Below are 19,885 nucleotides of genomic sequence, written 5' to 3' on the forward strand. Positions count from 1 at the left end.
CGTGATAGGTCTATAGTTCGTGGGAATGGCAGGGTCAAGGGTTTGCTTTATAGCTTAGCTTAGACATGTATGGTCAACAGCATATATGGTTAACAACATATATGTGAACAACACTGTGCAGTCCGTTTCTTGGTCCTCCTAATTATAACCCATGTATGGATCAAAATGCTTTGAGGAGTAATGGGTTCGTTTTCAGTTCCATTGTTATGAACTTTTGGGAAGGATGGGCAAATGAGAGTGCGTGGACACAGGTGTTGGAAAGGAACCATTTCTTGAAGAGGAGGGTCATCAACTCCATCCTGAGCTGTAAAAGCTAGCAGGTGAGTCTGATGTTAATGGAGAGTTCACATGATATTCATATTTCTTACTCTGTGAATGTATTTCACCTTCCAGCAGATACAGCAGGAACATTAACATAACTGTCTTCTGATCTGTAGCAGGGATATAATCCCCACACTCCGCTTACATATACAGTGTGATCTTCCTCTAACCAGGAAGACAGATGAACCCAGGCAGGGAGAGGAATGAGAGCCGTAAGGACAGCAGCATCTCTGGTGGACTAAGAAAATTATCATTATAATATATAATCTGTATCGTCTTCACAGGCTTAGGTGAATATTCACAAAGCACTATTACAAGACAGGTTACCGCCAAGGTTTACAAGATATAATCCTTCGGAGCATCTGGATGTGGTTGGAACACAAACAGGAGCACTCTTGTTTTTTAAGAAAGTCTGAACAAAATTTCTAAATTAAATCTGGATTTCTTTATAAGATTAATATGTGACGACTCTAGTAGCTGAGTAGGGCTCTGAAACCAGAAATGCCGCCAGCAAATCAATGTGCCTGAATGAGATAATTGCCAATAAGCTTTTTCCAGGAGAACATCCAATGTGTACCTCCTCCCTTGAATCAAAAGGCAGCATCAGAATAGGTTTGAGAACCATTACTAGATCCCAAAAATGAATCATCAATGTATTGGGTGGTTTTCTGTATTTCAAAATGTTTAATTAGACAAGTCACTAAAGGTTCTCTTTGGCATGCTTTGAACATGGGTCCAGGAACACCTTGATTGCTACCCTATGTAGATGCAACAACGAAATGGAATGGCCCAACTTGAATAATTGTAAAAAATTGTGAAGTGATGGATGGGCTGAGAGTAATGATGATTACCATCTGTAATCTGTCAATAGGTCAAGGCCAGAATGGCCCACTCATCTACTTAGTTGGGTCCACTTTTGTCTGACTGTGTGGGTCAATTTGATGAGTTGCAGATGGTAGTTAAGTGTTACTACCCGATCTGGCAGGTCGGATCGAGTGGTATCGGCCTGGGGCCGAGTTAAAGACCAGAGGGTCCCCATGCAGAAACTACCCGATCCGGCATGCAGAAGAGGGTAGTAATGCTATTTGCACCCCGGGTTGCCTATCCGGTAACCAAGGGTGCTGAGAGCATACTATTTTGTTTGGATGTACTGGACTCGTTGCATCCTGCTCATTTAAACGAAATACTCACTAAATATGGCCACCATGGATATGGAAGATAGGGCTCCGTATGGAGTCCCTCTTCCATGTCCATGGCGGCGACAGAGGACACCAGGAAGAATCAGTAGCCACGCTAAGGATGGTGGGTAAAGTTTAAAATAAAGAAAGGAAGGGAGGGTGGGGGAAAGATGCAAGCGGGAAGGCAGCCATCAGGTAACTCGAAACACGGGCTTGCATCAGTAGGTTCAGTCTGCACTTTGAGCAACCTGATTGGTTGCACACACACCTGTTCCCGAGTGCTAATTTTGACCAAAATCCTTGACCCTATGCGCACTAAAAACACTATTTGCCACTAAAACAGCACCCTTAAGCTCACACTGACCTCATTGTGGCAACATGTACATAATGCACTTTTTTGCCCCACTACCCATATTGTGCCTTTCAGTGATGGAAGAAGGATATTCTAATTCATAGCCATTGCATATCACGTTTTGCTGAACAGTCACACATCTTAATTTGACCTCACGTTTTAAAATGACAGAATGCTCTCATTCTCTTTTGAAACACTCACCACTTCCTCACATCTATCAAGAGTGACAGAATGGCAATGGGAGGCTCGCAGCACTTTCCAGGGAAGTAGAAAGGAATGTCAGCTGCAAGTTATAAATACACTCTGCTCGTGTTTGGATTTTGGGAGTCGTGAGCTGAGATTCTACACACTCCAGTTCTTCCTTTCTCTGGGTGCTCATGCTGTTAAGGAAACATCAAAACACGCTTTGTTCTGACATGACAGTCACAACAGCCTACCCAAAGAAGCAAGCAGTTCGGTGTTTAATAGTTTTCACTGGATCGATGGGTATGCGTATGTCACACTTCACCTGCTGCCTATGAACGTTTATGCAAGTGCATGAATGCACTTGGCAGCACCCTGTGGAGGGTTATGGATCACAGATGGATGGGCAGCGTGAAGGGTATACTCCATGCTGGCCGCACATTTGTGAAAGAATGTTGTCTTGGAGCAACTTCACATCATGCATGCTTTTCAGTACTGGCGCGCAATCTGCAGCAAACAACTGGTATTTGAACATCACTTAAGTGACAGCACACAGGCTCCTTAGCGAAACACATTTCCGAAACTCTAACTTGAAACCAGTATCTGTGATAGCACCTTCAAGCGAGATCGTGAACACAGCAAATGAGCACCCTCCAAAAAATACATAAACACGTCTTAATATTCCAAACAAATAAAACATTAGGAAGTAATTTTGATCAGTATTTGCTGATGGAAGGGTTTCAAGTTATAGTACAGGTGCGATATCCTATATTATAGGGGTTGTATATACCTTGGAGTAGCAGGTCTGAATTCTAAGGCATGACATAGAGGTTCCTGTTATGTACATAACAATTTTCTTTATTTACAAAATCAGCAAGAATACAAAAACGTCGACTCCCTTCATCCTCTCACAGTCCGCCAATCAGGGCACAGTTCTCCTCATAAGATCATCCGGGACCCTCTGTCCTATTTATTTTTGCTGCTCCCACTAGGAACATTAAGTATCTCATGTGATTCATGTGCCTATTTCCTTCTAATGATTGTTATTGCATTTGCAGTGTTAGAGGTGCCACGGCCACTAATCAATGTTATGTTAATGTTAATGTTAAAGGATATTTGTATCGTGCACTATCACCACCGGAATGGTCCCCTGGCACTGTGGCGGCTCTGAAAGAGGGAGAGGGGGGGTGGGTTAGTGCTGGAAAAGTGCTAGATAGCAGTGATGTGCTGTTGGCAGCCACAGCCCGGTGGGTCCGTTGGCTGGGCTTGGGGTGTTATACGGTCGATAGTCGTGTGGTGTTGTGCAAGTCTATGTGCGGTTTGTTTTGTTGTTGCAGTGTAGTGAAGTTTGTGCGGTTTGCTTGGTTTTAGGCTTGTGGTTGTGTTTGGTTAGAGTTTGAGAGGAGTATGCCGAGGGATGAAATTGTTAGTGGATTGGTTAGTTGGCATTGCTGTCCTTGCAATTGTGTCTAGGTGTGATGCCTACTATCATTCACTATTACGTCGTAGTGTGGCGCTTGCTAATTTTCAATATTCTGGCTAGATGTGAGACAGGCTAGTGATCACAATTCCATTCTAGTGTGTCCAGTTCACAGTCAAAGAAAATGGAGCACAGCCTTCAGTTACGTTTTCCTTGTAAAATAGTAAGGGCTGCACAATTTCAAATGGTGCACAAAGAAGGAGGTTACCCCTCTAGATGTTGCCCGTTGCTGCGGGTGTCTTCCTTGCGGCCCCTTCTTCTAACTTGCTCCTGATCAGAGCCTTACTTGGGGGCAGCAGCACTGAACCATAAAGGTTGGTGACTTCCCATAGTCCCCAGCATGATGCAGAGTTTTGGTAGCACAATCGATTCCTGTCACGAGCATCCTACGCCAGAGCTGAGAAACGAACCTGCATAAGACTGATATTTTCACAGGCATAGAAAGAGGACTGGATGCTGCACTCGCATTACGCTCCTCCACGCCACCAGGTTTTGATGTTGTGTTCATTTGGTGCATGTTTCCTTCCTTGCCTACTTTCACCAGGCCTGTTATACTCGGGGAATATGTAGGAATAGAAGGCAGTAAAGTCTTCACTTCAGGCAGATCCAGGAGGCTCTATAGAGTGGCTGGATAAGCTTGGCCACTTCATTTCTGACACATTGGTGCATGCCTGCGAGCACAGCATTGTCAATCAAGTAGGAATGGCCATTAGGGAGTCTCTGGCCTCTTTGTGAGTTAGCTTCGGGGAGCCAGTGGCCACCGCAGTACAGCAAGACCTGCCCTGTATATGGAAGCATCTAAAACATTTTACCAAGCCATTATGCAGGGAGATTCAGGTGTGGGCATAGTAATTCAGTCAAGCCAAAGTTGGGATGCACGTACATCGTCCCAACCAGGCAAAGAGGTTCAGGTTGAGGAAAACCTATTAGAGAACAACATTACGGAAGCAGAGGGACGGTTGTGCCAGGGGCAGCTCATACATATTATCTATTAGGTCTGACACGCATAAGATACCCACATATAGCAATACTGAACGAGCAACAGATGTACTAATGTTGCGATTGCAGAGGTAATAGATAGGGAAACATCATAGACCTGGGGTTTAGTTGGTGTATTGTAGTGACATAGAATAGCGTGACGTGTGGGAAGGATGGAAATAAATGGAAGATGGGGTCAGCAAGGTTGTATGGTAACAGCAAGGTGGGTGTGTCAATTAGACAAAAGGATGACCATTTTAGATGTTGATGCCTAGCACATGATGACAGGCTAGAACACAGGCTTTGGTGTGGAGATGCAGCTCTGTTAGTTCAGCTTCAAAAATGAATCCCCTTTCCCGAGGCACCCAGGTCAAAGATACCCATGGTGAGCAGATAAGCACTAATGGTATCCAACTGTAGGGCCTGAATGTGATGGGAATGCGATACTAGTTGAAAGAAGAGCAGGAAGGTGTTACCCGGGGCCCAACGGGTTAACGCTCACGAGCCCCCTCCGTTGGAAAGGAGGAGTCTAACTGGGCAAGGGAGTTATAGGGCACGTGCGCGGTAAGCGACAGAGCTTGTTTGGTTGTTTAAGAATAAAGACGTTCCTCCTATCTCTCCGTGTGTGCGTCCTTCATTGGGCCTAGATCCCTAGGCAACATTTGGCGACGAGGATTTCTCCCGCACACTGGAGTCCTCCTCCTGCAGCAGTCCGCTGTTCTCCACTCCCACGTGGTGGGCAACCCAGCGATCCTTCTCCTCCTGCTCCTCCTCCACGCAACACGGCAGTCCACCGGATCCGCCTTGCCGGACCTCCTCCTCCGAAGCTCCGCGGAAGCGATCCCGCCCGCGCCTCCATCCTATTCCCTGCCCGGCGACGCCCGGCCGGAAAGGGGCCTGAATCGACAGAAGCGGTGGACCCCCTTTGCCGGACGCTGGGTGCACGTGTGCTCGTTCTAGGCCCGACTACCTCGCCCCACGCGCTGCATATACACCTGCGGCCCTAGTCTCCCAGGCGCCATGAGCACCCCGCCCTCCAACGCTGGGTCCAGCCAGGGTTCTCCTCAACTACCGCGGGTGGCGAAGTCGATACAACTACGCCTGCCCCCGCCGTTCACCATGACTCCTCAAGCCACCAAAGGCCCCAGGTGGACCGACTGGATGGATGATTTTCGTCATTTCGTGAGAGGATCCGGCGACGGAGACTCCCCCAACATGAGAGACATTTTCCTCAACCTGGTAGGGGGGGAAATTAAAACGGTTGTGAAGGCTATTCCGGACACAGACCAAGACACGTTTCCCAAGTTGATTGGTGCTTTGGACAAACTGCTGATCATCAAGGTCAATCGGGACTACGAAAGATATTTGTTCAACCAGTGCACCCAACTCCCACAAGAGACTGTCGACGAATTCATCACACGCCTACGAGTGAAAGGGGCAAACTGCCAATTTGATGCGTTCTCGCTAGAGGAAGCCATTCGGCTGAGGGTGATCGAAGGTTGCCTCTCCCCCGCTCTCAAGAAACAGCTACTCAAAAAACCGCTCACCATGCCTGAGGTGAGCGAACTTGCTCGCATCCATGAGAGAGTGGAGGCGCAGGCCTCACCCATGGGACACTCCAACAACTCCAAATCAGACATGGGGGAACTTGTAGCTGCCATACAACTGCCCCGTCAAGGAGACAGGGGCCCTCAGCCTTACAGATCGCCGGCAACCTCTTCGACATCCGCCCCGCGTCCACAAAGACAGTGCTACCGCTGCGGGATGTCCTTCCCCCACTCGGGGTCTTGCCCAGCCCTGTCTCAGCGATGTACCAACTGCGGGAGAGAAGGACATTTTCACTCCGTTTGCAGGGAGGGCGTACCGTTTCCCCCGATGCGCCCTCAGGCGGCCCCCAGAATGCTCTTCCGGCCGCAGCCCCTGCAGTACAGTCAGCCAAGACCATACCAACAGGGCCTCGGGCAGAGGCGCTACGTCAGAGCGATGGACGAATACCAAGCGGCAGGATATGCCCCACCGTACGATCAGGCCGAACAGCCTAGACACCTCACGGACGAATATGACAATCCTCCTGCGGAATATAGGCCCGAGACCCTCTACCAGGAGGACCAGGCGATGGCCTACTACGCACCGCAGGACCAATACGACCACGACGAGTTTGTGAACCTGATACTCAACAACAAAGAGGCCAGGGAGGCCCCGCAAATCCCGCTCAAGATGGGGAACTGCCAATTTCAATTTATGATTGATTCCGGGGCCACAGTGAACATCATGGGCGAACAAGACTATGGCCGCATACCATGCCCACCACAGCTCAATCCGTCCCGTTCCAGAATTTTCCAGTGGGGAGCCGCCACCCCGTTACGGACCGTGGGCCAATTCACCCAATGCCTTCTCCTGAATGGGCGGCAAGTGGAGGCGACCATTCACGTGATACGGTCCCTCGCCAGGAGTCGATGCCTCCTCAGCTATCACACGGCATCGCACCTGGGGCTGATCGAGATCCACGTGAATGTGGGAGACGTAATCACCGCCGCAGCAGCCAACCCCAGCCCGGGGAACGTAGTAGGGTCGGTAGCCTCTCATCAGACTCAATCGCCCGTCTCTCAAGACGATATCGCGAGTGCCTTCCCCGAACTTTGTGAGGGGCTAGGAAAGCTCCGGGGACCCCCCATCAAGCTCCACATCGACCCCAACGTACGGCCAGTGCCGCAGCACCCCAGAAGGGTTGGTTTCCACTTTCAGGAGACAGTATCGGAGGCACTCCAGCAACTGCTCCGCGACGGCATCATCGAACCGGCGACGGGGCCGACGCCGTGGGTGTCCCCCCTTGTGGTGGTCCCCAAAGAAGGGGGTAAGATCCGGTTGTGTGTGGACATGAGGGTGGCCAACACGGCAATACAACGGGAGAGACACCCGGGACCATGCATTGAAGACATGATCGTGCTGCTGAACAGTGCCCAGATGTTCTCCAAACTGGACCTAAATCAGGGGTACCATCAGTTGGAGCTCCATCCGGACTCCCGGCCCATCACCACGTTTGCGACTCACGATGGGCTTTTCAGATACCGGAGACTGAACTTTGGAATCTCATCGGCCGCTGAGATTTTCCAGGAGACAATACGCCAGATCATCAGGCCTGTAAAAGGGGCTTTAAATTACAGTGACGACATACTCGTTTTTGGATCGTCCAAGGAAGCCCATGACAGGGCACTACACGACACGTGCGAAGCCCTTCAGAGAGCCGGCCTCACGCTTAACATCTTGAAGTGCCGGTTCAGTAAAACGAAACTCAAGTTCTTTGGACATATTTTCTCCAAGGATGGCATGCTGCCCGACCCCGAGAAGGTCGACACGATCACCAACCTAGGCGAGCCCCGGCAGGTGGCGGACGTCCGCTCGTTCCTCGGCATGGCAGGATACTGTGCGAGGTACATCCCCCACTACGCCTCCATCACAGACCCGCTGAGGAAACTGTTGCAGAAGGAGTCGACGTTCGAATGGACACCGGCCTGCCAACAGGCCTTCGCGGACATCAAGCTAGCCCTCGCGGAAGCTCACCGTCTCGCATACTTCAACCCACAGTGGCACACCGAGGTGGTAGTGGATGCCAGCCCCGTAGGCCTCGGCGCCATCCTGGCCCAAACCAGTGGCGCAGATGTTAATCCCAGACACGTGGTTGCATACGCGAGCCGAGCGCTGTCGACACCTGAGCTGGCCTACTCCCAGGCCGAGAAGGAGAGCTTGGCAGCAGTCTGGGCGTGTGAACATTTCCACAACTTCATCATCGGCAAAAGGTTCACGCTGATCACCGACCACCAGGCACTTCTATCACTGTTTGGGAACCCGCACACCAAGATGCCGCCGAGGATTGAGAGGTGGGGCATCCGCCTCCAGGAATACGATTATGACATCGTACATCGCCCGGGGGGCGACCTTAACCCCGCGGACTACCTCTCACGACACCCCGTAGGGGCCCCGCTCGCGCGGAGGGGTGACGTCGCCTATGTGCAATATGTGGCGGCCCACTCGCTGCCTCCGGCGCTGTCCCTTGAAAGAGTAGCCGCCGCATCAGCAGCCGATCCAACGACAGCTCTGGCGATCAGCCTCACGATGGCCAGCAAATGGAAAGACCACCACAGAGCCATCCTAGCGCACCCTGGGGTGAACAAACAAGAAATTGAGCGGCTAGCCCGAGTACATGGTGAACTTGCGGTGAAGGACAACAATATTCTGCTCAGAGGGTGCAGGATCGTCATCCCCGCCACACTCAGGAGTGAGGTGGTCAGCATAGCGCACGAAGGCCACAGAGGAGCCAAGAACACAAAAAAACAGCTCAGGTGCCACGTGTGGTTCCCTCTCCTGGATGCAGCCGTTGATGAGTGGGTAAGGAACTGCCACGCATGTCAGTGCACAGCCCCTGCTGAACGACCGCCCCCAGTCCAGCATACTCAAATACCTGATCATCCATGGGAACGAGTAGCCATGGATTTCTACGGGCCGACCGAAGCGGGTGACTACATCTTACTCTTCATAGATGAGCACTCAAGGTTCCCGATAGCCAAGGTGGTCAATTCCACGGCGTTCACTCAAGTGGCGGCGACGATAGAAGAGGTTTTTAGTGAGTGGGGGATCCCCAAATGGGTTAAGTCCGACAACGGACCACCATTCTGTGGACATGAGTTTGGGACACTGGCAGAGCACCTGGGGTTCAGGCACATGAAGATCACACCTCGCCACCCCCAGGCAAATGGAATGGCCGAGCGCTTCATGGCGTCGATCAAAAAGACTATACAGAGGGCACGGCTTGACGCAGTTGATACACACCAAGCGCTATGCCGTCTGTTAAGAGACTATAGGAACACTCCTCATGAAGTCACGAATAAGACGCCCGCCGAGCTCATGTTCCGATATGAGGTGCGAACCCGCATCCCGAGAAGTGCGGTGCAGGCAGAGCCGGTTGACCATGATCTGCTCCAGAGAGACGCGGTGGCAAAAGAAAATGCGAGGCTCCGCACCGATGCACGAAGAGGAGCGGTGCCGCCGGAGTTCCAGGTAGGAGATGAAGTCCTGGTACAACAACCAACGGCTAGAAAGACAGACCCGCGGTTTGCTCCAAGCCCCATGAGGATAGTTGCAGTGAAAGGGACGATGGTAACGGCTGAAGACGAGAACAGGGCCGTCACCAGAAACTGTCAGCAGTTCAGGCAGTACGCAAGAAGAGAAAACACAGAAGGACCTCAGCGGGCATTCTCACCAGAACCAAGGTTGCAGAGGGATGATGAATGGTTTCCCCCGGAAGGAGACCCCGGGGACATGAGCCAGAGGGGAGCGACTGAAGAGGAGCCAGATCCTGGGACTCAAGGTGAGAAGCCGAGACGACTCATAAGGAAGCCGATGAGACTTGTTGAAGAGTGTTGAGTTATTGTTTGGACACAGAGTGTCAAGTTGATGTTTGGACATATTGTTCGGGGGTAGTGTTACCCGGGGCCCAACGGGTTAACGCTCACGAGCCCCCTCCGTTGGAAAGGAGGAGTCTAACTGGGCAAGGGAGTTATGGGGCACGTGCGCGGTAAGCGACAGAGCTTGTTTGGTTGTTTAAGAATAAAGACGTTCCTCCTATCTCTCCGTGTGTGCGTCCTTCATTGGGCCTAGATCCCTAGGCAACAGAAGGGATGCACCCTTTGAAGGACCAAGTATTGTGAGAATAGGGCACAAGGCTCTGAGTGTAACGCTCACCTGACTCCCACGGAGGCGCTAGCCTGGTTCGCGCTGCTGTGACCTCTTCTAAGGTGATGCGCAGGGTTCGGAAGACGGACTGAACCTGGCCCCCAAATCTGGCTCGTCTGGCTCGCAGAAGTATTCTTCTTTAGGCGAAAATAGGGGATTAACTGTCTGCGGGGTAATGCAATCAGCCTCCCACTTTCCCCTCTCACCCTCCTCGAAACCCTTCTGTGATTCCTCGTAGCGTCTCACCTTAGGGTCTGGAAGGACGAGCTCTCCATCCTGCTTCTGATGCAGGGGCGCGTTGGTATCCAGTTACTTCACTGGATTTTTCGGATTGGTGAGAACCAAACTTGCTTGGCTTCCAGGTAAGTTTTTTGATAAGAGGTTCCCCTTGTGTCCATGCATTAATGTACTAATGCTAGTGTCTTTTTCCCCATAGGGGCCGGGGTACGGAATGCCGGGGAACAGGCACCGACCCGAGATGAGAGGTGAAATCCTTGTAGAAATCAGTTAACGTTTTTTGGTAATGTCTTTTCATTCGCTCATTAACGCTGATGTCTCTTTTTCCCCTTAGAGGCCGGGGTCCGGAAATGCCAGGATGCGGCGCGGACCCGAAATGAAGAGGGAATGAATCAACAGGTAAGTCTTAACATGGAGATTTAGCTTTCCTTATTCCCTTCTCTCTCTCACCTTTTGTTCTGGTCTTTTTCTCCCTAGGCGCTGGGGCGTGACTGCGAAACCGGATGATCGCTGCTGAACATGGAGGCGCCCTGTAAAAGTGAGTGGAATGCGGCGCTGCAGTGATCGACGCAATGAGCTTTTAAATAAAAGTGTTCCTTTTCAGGATTGTCGGCGAGATGTCTCCGGGATGCGGTTTTAGCAGGTAAGGACTTTTCCTTCTTCTGTTCTCTTTTTCTCTTCTTTTGCAGGTGATCCAGGATGCTGACAGGTGTGGCAGAAGTCAGGATGCAGGAGCAGACACGGTGAGCGTCCAGCCGCTAGATGCAGAACAACGCGAAGCACGTGTGGCTGTTCGGGTGGGGTTTAAATAGCCTTGGAAGAAGTTCCAGGTATGTATCCTTCCTCCAATCAGGTATGTATCCTTCCCCGACCACGCCCGGATGGTAAATTAGTCCCACAGGAAAAGTAGTTCCTTTCAGGCATCAAGGAGGCCGGGATCCTGCAGCATGGTCTGCATCAGGTAAGTGCACCCAAGCACTTCCATAATGAGCCTGGCGCCTTTGGCGCCAGGACTGATGTCTTTTATGAGCCTGGCGCCATAGGCGCCAGGACACTGTCCAAAGGGCCCCTATATGGGGTTGCTGGGTCCTTCCTTGGGGACTGGATGTCCGCTTTCGGGGACGCAGGGCTTGAACCGGCTCATGTTAATGAGGAAGCCTATTGTTTTATCAAAAGCAGTGTTTCTTGTGCTCGCATCTCGAACAGGAGGGTCCACATCTTGGTCCCAGATTTATGAATTTATCGATAAGAACCCACCAATTATACTTTTGGGTTCTGCAGTGATGATGTAGGGGACCACGTGTCTAGGGGAATGGGGCTACTGTAGATGTATAAAATTGGTCAAAGGACCATAGAAGGGGTTAGCTTATTCTCTAGGTGATAGTGAATGGGGGTGGTGGGATTATCTTGCACACATTATTATGCATAGTATTGTTAAATCTGTGTTTTTACACTATGAAAGGTGCAACGTCTTGAGATAAGATGAGCTCCGTGTCAGTTTGGTTCTACAGAACCATCCGAGAATATTTTTGCATGTAATGAACCTTGTTTTCCTTGCAACGCGGTGCAATGATTATTTTGGCTGTTTGGATTGTTTTTATTTTACAGCGTCCAGTTTCCAATGCTTGACTTGGTGAGGTTCACGGGTGCCATGTTGCCAGAATCCCTGCCTGCTCTTTGGAGTGGGGCGCTGCTCCCAAGTGTGCAGGCCGTTGATGACAGAGCAACTCAGGAGAACGCATTGTTGTAAGTGCACCTTTGTGATAGAAAACTATGAGGGGAAAGTGGTTGTGTGTTGAATGATTTAATAGTGAACAGACTGAACGTGTGTAAAGCCACGTGGTCATATTTAGATTTTTTTAAAAGGAGATGGTATGGTCTATATTAAGAGGTAAAGGATGAAGAGAGAGTAAAAGGGAAATTCTCAGATTGTGGAGAAAATGCAGCACTGCAGAAGAAAATAAGAGGTGAAGTCCAACTTGTCACAAGGGAGTGTGAGGAGGTAAATTCACTCTTCCTGAGGCAAGGGAAAAGAGGACGTGTCTACACCATTTGTAAATAAGTTTGATTTGTTGTGTAGTTCCATTATATTATGGACCCGGGATCCCGACGCCCGGGAGCTAAATAACCTCATCTCAAAGTGGATATTGAAAAAGACTTTAAAGAATTGTGTATATATTTGTCTTTTTATTGAGTGTAAGGTGTTATTGAATTGTTCTGGTGTGAATTATTTGCTGTTGAATCTGGTGTGAATTATTTGCTGTTGAATTGTGTGGAGCTTTGTATAGATAGGAGTGTGTGGTGTGAGGAGGTGACAAGGGAAGGGAGAGGCAATGGGTAGTAACAGGAGAAGGAGGGGGATTAATACTGCTGGATCGGTGTGTAGGAGGTGAAATAGCATTACATCGTTAGGTGAGGAAACAGTATGAGTTCCTTGATGTCACTCAAATATATGTGTTCAGCACTTCAGCTTTACCAGAAAACCATAATGAAATACCACTGTGAGTGGGTGGTGGATATGAGTGGAGGAATGTATAAGCCCTGACCCAAAGAATGAACAAAAAACAAGGATGTTTTGGGCCACATGTATACTTATTAGGTGCCAAAATATAAAGGAAAGTAGTTAAGGACTAGGAAGGGCATTCATGAGCTTTGGAGAGTAGGAGAGAAAATGTCACTGAAGATCCAAAGAAGGGGGAAATAGTAATACAAGCCCCTTGTGTCACTCCAAGTCGAGCATGCTACACATGCCCAGCAAAAAACCTACAACGCCCACAATACCCACAGCCCCCATAGCCCTGCCACCCCCAAAGTGGTGTGACCGCATGCAATCAGCTGCAGGGAATACCAACCCTGAGTATGTGCCCCATGCAACTTCGTGACTACAGCCCCCCCAACCAACGAGAATGGCCCCCAGAAGTGAATACTGCACACAACCCATTAGGACAGAAGCAGAGCTTGCACGAGTAAGACAGGAGAGGGGAGAAGGGGATAGAGTGTTGAAAGGTGTTATGCATGATTGTATGCAGTACCCTTTGGGTGCACTACAACAATCCTGACCTCCTGGCAATAGGAACCCAACCTTTGGTATAGGTTTGTAATACACAGCTTGGTAGCATGTTGAGTAGCCAGGCTTATCTCAAGAGGGGTGAATGTGAGCTGTAGGGGAGGTACACAGAGATTCACAGTGATAAATATTCAAATAAACACTTACACACAAGGTTTATTGAATAAACAATTATTAATTTATTTTTCAGTCAGCTAGAATAATCCTGCTTCTGAAGGAAGCAATATAAAAGCAACACCCAAATACACTCCAAATCTACACACTGTTAGTTCTAAATCAGAAAAGACCCTTTTGGGATGGCCCACAGTCACACCCAACACCCTCAGGTGTTCCCTCAATAGCTAGGGTGCTGGGGTCATTAATATCTTACTGTTGCATTTAGAGCATTCTTAGGAATTTGTCAAAGGAAAAGGTTATTAGAACAAACACAAGATCATATATATATATTATTAAGCAGGCAAATACTTTTGGATCCCCTAATCAGAGTTTTTCAGTATAACAGGCTAAGCCAACGGCAATGAGCAAAAGTCTATATGAGCTGAAGCACTCCTGGTAGGTAAGTAGAAAAAGATTTTGACAATGTTTTAGAAGTCTTTGAAGAAAAGAAGAATCAATGTAGGGCCACACGCTGTTTATGCTTGTGAGTAGTAGAAGATGCAAGCAACTCTACAATAAGGGTTAAATTCTCTCGGAATTTACAGTACCTTTTGATTGAAGAAAAAGTGCAGCATTTGACTCCTGTTCCTGTGCAGCTCTGCATATCTCACTGTTCCTGGGACTCAGTCACGGGGACAAGGGTGAGGACTTCTGGGGACTCCTGCACAACAATGGGACAGTCACCGCTCACAACCGCAATCTTCAAACAAGTGGCACCTCAGTGTTTCAGTTCCTCGCGACTACCCAAAATAGCAACACTGCAGTTTCTGGCTGTCGAGATGGACTTTCATTGCTTCTGGGGTCCCGCACTCTGTTGAGGGGGATCAGGCTCTGTCAGTCCTGCATCGTGGGATCTCTTGGCCAACTTGAAAGCAACACACACAATCTGGTGTTCCTCTCCCTGGCTATTCGGGGTCCAGCAGCAACGCTGTGCAAATTCAACCAGCTGCGAGAAGATGTCCAGGTGGCTTACTTTGGAGTTGATTGGTCCCACCAACTCAAGGGGGGAAGTCATCCTTGCATAGGAATTTGGAGTTTCAGTACAGCAGCAGTGCTTCACCGGGCAAACCAATAGTCCAGGAGTTGCAACAGGTGTCCTCTTCAAGTTCTTCTTCGGTTCCTTCGTCCAGTGGTCGACTCTGCCTTCAAAGTCAAAAGCCCCCTTATTGTAACGCTCACCTGATTCCCGTAGAGGCGCCGGTCTTGACTGGGCGTATACCGTATCTTCAAAGGTGATGTGTAACACACGGCTGGCTCTTTGGGCTGGACCTCTGTGCACTGTATGTCTGACTCGAAGGGTAAAATGTCTGCAGATAGAAAATATGGGATTAAGGAACTGGGTTATTGAATGTCTCTCTCTTCTTCCCTTTCTCTTCTCCTGTAGAACCCCAAAGGTTAACGCTCTCACCTTAGGTAAGTGAACGCCGTGCTCTCCATCTGCCTCAGGCAGGGTGCTGTAACCAGTTTCTTCACTGGATAAGGGGAGCAGGCCTCTTGACTTCAGAGGACTGCTGTCCGTCGTTTACTGCACGAACGGTAAGTTTCGAGTAATCCTAATGTCTTTAAAGTCTTTAGTAATGATGTCTCTTGTTTTGCAGGGTTCCGGCGATGGCGGATGACGGGCTGAAGTGAGTTGAAGATGGAGCCCGTGTGATGAATAGAAGCGCCTGGAAGCACGTAAGTAAGCGCTTGTTGCCTGCTTCACGATGCGCTCTAACTGTCTTTTTATTTTGCAGGTACAAGTTCGGAGCGGCTGCAGGGTGCCGGAATACCCACTGGGTTAGATGTGGAAAGGAGTAATGGCACGTGAGTATTAAAGTTCCCCAATGTCTTTAAACGCACCTTGTTTTGTCTATCAGATGCGGGATGCAGCGCCGAAGGCCTCCGGAGCGTGCGAAGAGTTGGTAAGCTTTTGTCTTTCAGATGCCGGAATGCAGTGTGAAGACCTCTGGAGCGCACGAAGAGTAGGTAAGCCTTTGTCTTTCAGATGCCGGAATGCAGCGCGAGGCGTTGGTGACAGCCGATGGACCAGGTAAGTGAAGAGCTGTCACTGAAGACCGTAATGCTAACCTGTTCTTTCTTGTCTTTATAGGTGTTGCTGAAGACTGGATTCAGGATGGTAAGCCTTTTTCCTTAGGCCCAGGATCAGATGCAGAAGACACGATGAGCGTTCTGCTGCAGAGGATGCAGAATAACGCAAAGCAAGATTCATCCATCGGGTGTGGTTTAAATAGCCTCCTGTAGTGCTTAGGTGTCTCCTTCCACAGCCACGCCTAGGTAAGAAAAGAGTTCCTGCTTTCCAGAAGAGTTCCAGTGTTCTGAATCTAGGGAGTGGCTCCTGCCCCACCCAACAGGAAAAGTAGTTCCAAACAGAAGAGGATCAGAGGCTCAACTGGCAGGCAAGTAAGCAGCATGGTCTGCTGCAGGTAAGTCCACCCAAGCATTATGAGCCCGGCGCTTTCAGCGCTGGAACTGGGCATATTTATGAGCCTGGTGCCACTGGCGCCAGGACTGGGTCCAAAAGGTCCCAATTGGGACTGGTTGGCACTCGGAACCTGGGTTATGGATCTGCTTCCAAGGGAGTTGGGAAAACCCTGACCTTTTGGAAGCAGAGATCATGACATTATTCAGGGTTCTCCCATTCATTCCAGCCTAGCTGTCAGTCTCCCAGCAGGGGGGCTGTCCTTGCTGGACAGTCAGCCAGCCAATCTTCACAGAGTGCATTTGGGTCTCCTAGGAGACTAAGCACAGGGAGTTTCGGGCACCTCCCTCAGTTCCGGCCCCCGCCAGACACTGTGGAGCCAGAGGCGGGCTTCACTCGTGAATCCCGCCAAAGGCAAAGTGAACAAAGGGACCAAACCTGGTTTAGTGCATAGAGTAAATCTCAAGAAGGACCTTTCTACAAAGAAATGATGAAAAAAGAAGACTAGGGCCATTTTGAAACATAATGGCACCATCGGGTGTTTTACTGCAGAGCCAAACACAGCCCACAGTAAATGCACACCACAGTAGTTATAAATAAACCACTGCCACCAGACATCCAGGGTCACATAAAAATGTTACATAAGAATCTAGACAAAGGGGATACTAAGTAACCCCTCCAGCACCCTATTGTAAGATAGGTTGTGCTGGGTCTACAAAGTTACACATTTAAGTGGTGTCAATTTCACTTTACTGCTCTGGCAAACAGTAGTTTATCCCAGAGAAGGTATGTAAACCTTTGGGAAATCTGGAAGACTTTCCTGTGCCACTGCACAGAAGGTGCTGTGTGACACAATGTAAAAGATGATGCCTATGGAGTTTGTCAGGCTCCATAAGCAAAAGAAGCACAAAGTACAAAATCACATTTAAAAAACATGAGACAGTGGGAAAAAGGGTTTCACTCTCTCCAGGTAAACAAAAAAAATCAAGTCCTCAAAATCCAGCAAAGTTGCTGGGGGTCTCTAAGGTGGAGGGAATTAGCACATTTCAGAAAATTCTCCCTAACACTAGGTATCGACCAGTAGAGTGCGGGTGATATCTTTTTTAGAATTGACAGTACTGCGATTAGTGATGTACATCTTAAAACAAAGGATGCGGGTCACAGTGATGAAGGGTATACGGAGGGCAACCCAGAGCTGACAGTTTAGATTATGAATCTATCTGACCATATGTTGATGCTGGAGCTGCAGGGGAGGAGGAAGAGTGTGGAGCAGATGAGGAGCTGGAAGGAGAGGTGCCCCCCAGAGTGACGCCAAGAGTAGAGAGTTTGTGGGGCCCAAGATTAACAGCACAACCAGATCTTATGGCAGGGGTACAAGGGAAACAAGGATGATAGACGATACTAGTGAAGCATGTGGGAACACAGTTTGCATTATTACATAAATGCCCTGGCCACACATGGATGTAAACAGTTTGATTGATGTGTTGCCTTCACTTGCTACAGGAGCAGGCAAGTGGATAAATGCATTTCAAAAGCAAACAGCAGAAATCACATTGGCAGTGGGAGAAGATGAAAAGATTGTTTGCTGCAGTATTAGCGGACCAAGCAGATGGCTTTAAGAAATGCATATCCTACTTCAATGGACATACACTTGATTATGGCATGCACTATGAGGGATGATGAGGACCCAACACAATACATATTACAGCTTCAGGAGATGTGGAGGGCAGAGACAGGGTAATCATGTGGTAAAAGGATAGCAATATTTTATCAGATGTCGAAGAAAGGTCTTCTGAAAGAGGTGCAAAGGCTTGGGATAAAGTAGTAGGGATCGAGTTAAAAGGCTGGGTAGAGATCCAGGCAATTATAGATCTTCATGTCCAATGGCAACAGGAAAGGGATGCAGTAGATTCAGCACAGAAGGCAGAGGCAAAATGAATACAAAAGAAATTGTCTAAATTAAGTATAGAAGGAGCAGTGAATATGGGGGCACCCGTGTAGCAGGTAGAACAGAGAACGGCTCTGATAAAAGCGAGTATGGCACAAGAGTGGACTGAAGGATGATACCATGGGTATTTTGTTTATTTATTTACTGGGTATTTATAATGAGCCTATACATGCTATGTTTCAAGGCGCAACAAGACAAGATAGGGGAACAGGGATGACACAAACAAAGCGATCCTACTAGGCATTTTAACATGCAGATCATTCAACTGCAGTAACAAGAGGTGTGGGGGGGGAAGTGCCAGTCTGGGGGGAAGGGCCTGTGGACAAAGGCAGTGCTGGCGGCAGGTGGACAGTGCCAAGGAGGGATGCAGAGAGTGCAGGGGAAAGAAGGTCCACGTGCTAAGTGCGAGGAACGGGGCAGGAAGGGATCAGGGGAGCAGACCCAGCCAGGCTAACACCAACAGAGAGAAAGTACAGGTTGGGGGTCAGGGGAGACCAAGTGCTGGGGGAAGCTGGCCGAGAGGGAGCTGGTGCCCTATACAAATCTGAGTGAACCAGGCAGCCAGCCAAGAGGCATAGAGGGACATTAGCTGGGGAAGGGGAGCAGGAAGGAGGAAGAGAAAAGGAGTGTCTTGAGATGCTTCCAGAACTAAAGGAGATACAGCTTAAATCTGAGAGTGGCAGGGAGGCCATTCCAGAGGGACGGACCTGCAGAGGAGAGAGTTATACCCCCACTCTCTGCTTGGAAAAACATCTGATCTGCAGAGATTTGGATCTAGAAGACCAAAGTACTCTAGCAAAGAGGTATTTATGGAGAGACAGTTTGATGTAGCAGGGCCCCAGGCCCCGGAAAGCCTTGTGGATGATGCATAGGGTCTTGAACTTGATCCTTGCGGCAACCGGGAACCAGTGGAGAGATTTTAGGGCTGTAGAGATGTGTTCCATGAGTTTGAGGCTAAAGTTTTGCAGTCCTATTCTGGATTAGTTGACGGGGGGCAAGGGAGGAGACAATCTGGTATCCAGCCAATCGAGGATGTCAGAGAAAATATCAGGGTGGTTATCAAGGAGGATACCCAGGAGGTTATCAGCAGGGAAGACGTGGGATTCAAGGGACACAGGGAGGTAGAGGACTAGGATTTGGTTTGATGGGGCCAAGATTTGTCAGGTTAGGACCATGTTGGTTGTGTTGGAAGGAGGGTCAGTTTCGGCAAGAATGTAGGAGCGGACAAGCTTATGAATATAATCTTGGAGTGTATCATCACCAGTTACATACTAGCAGCATGATGGGGCAATGTCCCTGAGCATTCTGTATGGCACAATGCCAGAGAAAATACCCCAGCAGGGATATTATCCCCAGTATAAATATTATGCCCCCATGCCCCAGAAGATGCAACCTCCAGCATGATGCACCAGTGTATATGTAGCAGCAGACACAACAGCCAGCCCCACAAGTTACATGTGCTTTGCTCATGGCACAAAAACAACATATATAGGGGCAAGTGTGGTGGGTGGTAACCCTTTCATATTCTCAGGGTCAAACACATATCCCAATTAGGAGAGCTCACAGAGAGCCCTGTCGTGCCAGTCACTGCCGAAACAGAAGAGGAACCCCAGGTAGGTTTTGAGAAATCATTAATTTTTGGGTTGACACAGGTGCAACAAAATCATGCATAAAAAAAAGGGTACTTCCCCTTACCAGGTAAAGTAATGGAGATGCAGGGATTCTCTCGGGCGATACATTTAGTTCCATTCAGATATGATTTACCCATCAGGGTAGTTAACAAAGAGGTACTAGCACCACTATTGTTTTCAAAGGCAACATCAGTAAATTTGC

This window comes from Ambystoma mexicanum, chromosome 2p, assembly GCF_040938575.1.
Source record: "Ambystoma mexicanum isolate Mex_15411 chromosome 2p, UKY_AmexF1_1, whole genome shotgun sequence".
Taxonomy (NCBI): domain Eukaryota; kingdom Metazoa; phylum Chordata; class Amphibia; order Caudata; family Ambystomatidae; genus Ambystoma; species Ambystoma mexicanum.